This window comes from Drosophila mojavensis, unplaced genomic scaffold, assembly GCF_018153725.1.
Source record: "Drosophila mojavensis isolate 15081-1352.22 unplaced genomic scaffold, ASM1815372v1 contig_136, whole genome shotgun sequence".
Classification (NCBI taxonomy): Eukaryota; Metazoa; Arthropoda; class Insecta; order Diptera; family Drosophilidae; genus Drosophila; species Drosophila mojavensis.
In genome coordinates, this window is record NW_025318667.1 from 5,528,361 (window position 1) to 5,534,114 (window position 5,754).

Consider the following 5,754-nt stretch of genomic DNA (forward strand, 5'->3'; position numbering starts at 1 on the left):
CGGCGCCGGCGACTACAGAAAGGGAATGCCTCATCCATGGATTGTCAACATCATCAGCGGCTTTATGGAACCGAGCTGCTCCGACTCGACTGGGGCCGGTGAAATGGTGTTGAAAAATGCTGGTGGAAATCCATGTCAAATGACAATTGGAAAAGCGCAAATAGGCAAGCAAGCGAACCGAGAGCCAAAGCGAATGGCAAATACTGAAGCAGTGAGCGGCTGTAACTGACCGTACAATACCCGCTCGAGCAGGTATAGCAAAAATAGTTTGTACATTTACAAAGACATTTCTATGATGCCAACAGCACTCAGAATTGGAACTCGACCTACAAATTTGTTATATTCAGGAATATGCATTTCAAATATGCCCACCCTAATCCTTAACTCGCATATAAAAATATGTATATATCTTCCAGCTTCTCGCTTTGCATGTACCTAAATAGCCATTAACCAAAAGCATCTTTGAGCGCAATATTTGGTCACCCTAATTTTTATAAAATTATTTATAAAAATAAATAAATTTGAACTAATCATAATGTATATTACTAAGAGACCCTCAACGTAGATTATAATATGGTCACTCTAATCTCAAATAATTTACTCTGGCTGTAATGAAGCAATTAAAGTATTAAATGATTTGGAGTCTCATTATGATTATTCTTAAGGAACACTCAAGAAGCAGGTGAACTGTCGAATTTGGTCACTCTAGTCGCTATGAGCGATCGTGATATGAAATTTTCGAGAGTCCAGTTTTTGCTTCAGCCAAGCAATGAACTTAAATTTGGTCACTCTAGTCACAAATATTTGGCTTTATTTCAAACAGAGCTAGCGAATTTGGTCACTCTAAAAATGTAAGAGGTACAGATAGAAGTCAGGTGGTGATATTGTTATTTCATAAGGTTATACTCTTTATTCTTTTTTAGCGGGTATAAAACAAAATCAGGCACACACATGTTATACCCAAAAGCCATCAATGATGATGATGATGAAGATGAAGATGACGATTATAATGATAATGATAATGATGATGACGAGGGCAACAGCGAGTTGCTAAGATGCAAAGAGACGTCCCTGTTGACAGCAGCGAGCAAACATTGTTGCAGTCCCCACTTCAGATTGAAATGTAGCCGGCTGGGAGTCAGGAGAGCGCGAGGCTGCGCGGAAGCGAGAGAGAGAGAGAGCGAGAGACAGAGAGGGAAGCAACCTGCAAATGCAGTCGCTTTATGTTTGGCATCTGGTGACAGAGCGGGAACTCTTTGAAGATGCATACGACAATTTAATAGCTGGCAATGCGTCTTTGTTGAAGTTTTTTTATAGCAATCAGCGATCCGTGATCCGTGATCGGTGAGCAGTGAACAGTGAACAGTGATCATAGTTGAGTAAATAGTGCATGATGAAGTCACAAAATGTCAAAGTTGAAACAAGAAAACTTTAAACTTCTATATCTATATCTATATCTATATCTATATCTATATCTATATCTATATCTATATCTATATCTATATCTATATCTATATCTATATCTATATCTATATCTATATCTATATCTATATCTATATCTATATCTATATCTATATCTATATCTATATCTATATCTATATCTATATCTATATCTATATCTATATCTATATCTATATCTATATCTATATCTATATCTATATCTATATCTATATCTATATCTATATCTATATCTATATCTATATCTATATCTATATATATATCTATATCTATATCTATATCTATATCTATATCTATATCTATATCTATATCTATATCTATATCTATATCTATATCTATATCTATATCTATATCTATATCTATATCTATATCTATATCTATATCTATATCTATATCTATATCTATATCTATATCTATATCTATATCTATATCTATATCTATATCTATATCTATATCTATATCTATATCTATATCTATATCTATATCTATATCTATATCTATATCTATATCTATATCTATATCTGTATCTATATCTATTATATCTCAGGTAAATTCATATAATTTCCAGGGTATTTTCCAATATGTCGAATACCACTTAAAGATCGTTGAAGACAAAACGTTATTGTTATAAGCTTTGCGAGCAAAACAAAATAAAATTGCTTGGCCTGGGGCAACGTATGCTTATTCATTCGTATGCTCCGTGTTCCGGAGACAATGCAAAGTGATCGACTGAACCGAAATGCCTCGCAGCGTTTCTGCTATAGATGTTGTATGTACTTGGGTGCAGGCCGTGGCACTCAATGCAAACACTTCACATCAAAAGAGCGAGTAGATAGGCGAAAGAGACAAAGAGAGAGAGCGAGAGAGAGGGAGACGAGAGGGCATAAGTTGTAAACAAAAGACGAAGCCGAGGAGGCCAAAAGTAAGTGCTTACATTAGCTATTATAGGGTAGCGGCTGCCCCTGCCACATGCAGCACATGCAGCCAGATTGATCCCTTTGATGATGTGGATATATATGTGTATATGTATATACATATATATTCTTGCGTACGCCCGGATTTTGAAAGATCAACAAACAAACAGCCCGTGCAGCGATCCGAGCATAAGAGTCGTCGAGTAGTCGTATTATTGTTGCCCATTGCTGAGCAGCTCAATGGGGCCGTAAGGCAAGCGACGAGAAGCGACGTGCAGAGCGGGGGGGCAGGGGTAGGGTACAGAGGCTTACATGGGTATTAGCTCTGATGACAATTGAGAGATCACTAAAAGTGGTTGGCTGCGATCGAATCAGGGGCAGGGACAGGGGCCGGGGCACTGCGGAAGTGTGCACCGATTTGCTGTCAATTGAGCGTGCCACAAATCCAAGAACAGGTGTTGCAAGCTGCAATTGATCAGCGATCTTCATTCTATGCATATATCTAAGTCACAGCTCCGTTCGGTATTCAGCATTCAGCATTCGGCATTCAGCATCGACATTGGCATTGGCATTGGCCGTGGCAATGGCTGTTCAAGTGGTGCTGCTTCTGCTGCCGCCGCGCTTTACCGTTGCTGCCACCAAACGTTGCCAGCCATGTGCAACGCCTCCTTTTGCTGGTGCGGCGATAAAAATCTCGCTACGCTTCGCCCAACTGCGTTTGATGCGCCGTCGCTGGCGCAAAATTTGCTGCAATTCGTTTTGATTTGCGATTTGTTGCAGCGTCGCCGTCTGCGCCCCACCAAAGAGGGGCAACAATGAGCAAAGAGAAATATATATATATATATATGTGTATATATATTAAGCAAGAAAAAAAAAAGCGGAGAATCTTATCTCGCTGCCGGAAATCAAAGCGCACATCAAAGATTGCCGACGCCGACGTTGTTGTTGCTGTTGCTGCTGCTGCTGCTGCTGCTGCTGCTGCTGCTGCTGCTGCTGCTGCTGCTGCCAACGGAGGCCGCCCAACTGCCCAGCTGCACCGCCTCCCTTCGCCCTGCGCTCCACGGTGCCGCTCCCACGCGGCCAGCGACATGGCAGACCACCGCCACCTTTTTGCTGCAAGGGGCCACCTTTCAGTTTTGTTTGATGTCGTTGCTGTTCTCCTTCGCGTTATTGTTGTTGTTGTTGTTGTTGTTGCTGTGGTTGCAGCTTGTCGTGTATGCGATCAAATTTCTCATTCGCCCCACAAGCAAGGAGCCAATCACACACTCACTCACTCACACACACATATACACACACTCACTCGCCTCTGTCCATGTGGAAGATCGCTGCAGAGGCGCTTTGATTGCCACGCCGCGTTGCATAGCTCACCTGCCACGGCTGCCGCCAACAGGTGGGTCAGCTGGCTGTCGATCACCCATCGCCGTTCATCGATCATCGATCAGCAATTGTAGACTCATCAAGAAATTGATGCTCAATCGGTAACGGTGCATTTGAAACTCTGAAATTATCTAATTGATTCGATTGAGATAATAAAAAAAAAAAACGAAAAACACGTAAAATAAAATAATAATTTACCACATCTCTATGTCATTTATACACATTTATATATAGTAATTTTTATTATACATTATATTTTATGAATTTATTTATTACTGTACATAAAGATAATAACACACAATATGTGTTGCTTATTTTAATTCTTTTTGTATAGTATACAAAAAAAATTATTATTTTTTAAAAATTAATATTTATTATTTATTTATTTATTTTTTTAATTACAGCTAATAAAATAAGTAAGTAAAACTAATGTATATTAATATTAATTTGGATAATTTCAAAACAATTTTTATTTTTAATTATTTACCATACACTAAAAAAAAAAACTAATGTAATATTTTCTATGATGTAAGTAAAATACTTTGTATTCATTAAAAGAAATTTTAAAAAAAATTATAACAAAATCAAATAATTAAAGAATTAAACCGACTGCACCATACTCAGTCACAGTCTAAACAGGCTATACATATTATTTTTGTGCAAGTCAATAGGGGATGTCAACAGTAATTATTCGTTAAATTTGCAACTGTAGAAAATACTTTGAGTTTTTTTTGCGGATTCGCCACGCGTCCAATGTGCCGAGTATATATTCCAAGTTCCGAGTCTTTAGCATCAATAGTACTCTGGATACATAAGGATCTAGGTATATATCTATATAGTCAGAACAGATCTTATAGTACTTGCTTGGGTTCCTTGGATTTCTTAACTCTACAGTTATAGAAAGTTCACTCGATGACCTTTTGTAAATGACTATTTAATAAAACTGTTATACATGAATACAAAAGAAGTATTTTTTAACATATATTTAAATCAATTTTTTTTGCTATAAATAATATTTGTTGTTTGATTTTATGCCTTTTGCCTTTTTTTTAGGTATATGAATTATTTATATTTTTATTTATTGAATTAATAATGTCGAATATTTATATTTTTAATTTATTTTATTTTTTTGCTTTTTTTTTCTTAGCTTTAAAAAATATTAATATTTTTAATTTATTGAATTTATAATTTCGAATATTTATATATTTTTAATAAGTTTTATTTTCTATTTTCCATAGTTATAAAAAATATTTCAATTTTTAATTTACTGAATTAATAATCTGGAATATTTATATTTTGAATTAATTTTATTACAATTGCTTTTTTTTAGTTATAAAAAATATTTGAATTTTGAATTTATTTATTTATTTATTTATATTTTTTTTTTTAAGAGAAATTATAAAATGTATTTATTTTTATTGAATTAATAATCTCGAATATTTATATTTTTAATTAATTTTATTTTTATGTTTTTGTTTTAGTTATAAAAAATATTTATTTTTTGAATTTATTGAATTAATCATCTCGAATATATTCACATTAGCCTGTACCAAATGCAGGCGGGCGTATAACAATCACTGTTATACTAGCATGCATTGTTGTTGTTAGTGTTGTTGCTCTTAATTACATACACTTTGGTCTGTGACAATGCAAATATGTAATGCACCTGATGAAACGGACCACGAATTCAAATTGTCTAGCGCCCTAACTGTGGCTTCCTCTCCCAAAAACAGCGCGCTTCTCTCTCTCTCTCTCTCGCTCTACCTTCCGCTCTCTATATGTGCCTTATCTGTCCTTCACTCTCTCTCTCTCTCTATCTCTGTCTTTCTGTGTGCCTCGCTCTCTGCTTCTGCTCTAGCATCGCTTTGTTGTTCATATGCGCGCTCAGTTTAGTTTCAGCTGTTACTCCAGTTCGCCTCTCTCTCTCTCTCTCTCTTGCTCGCGCTCTTTCGGCGACCGGCTGAACCCAACGAGTTGCAGTTCGTTTCGCCGCCTTGTTCAGTCC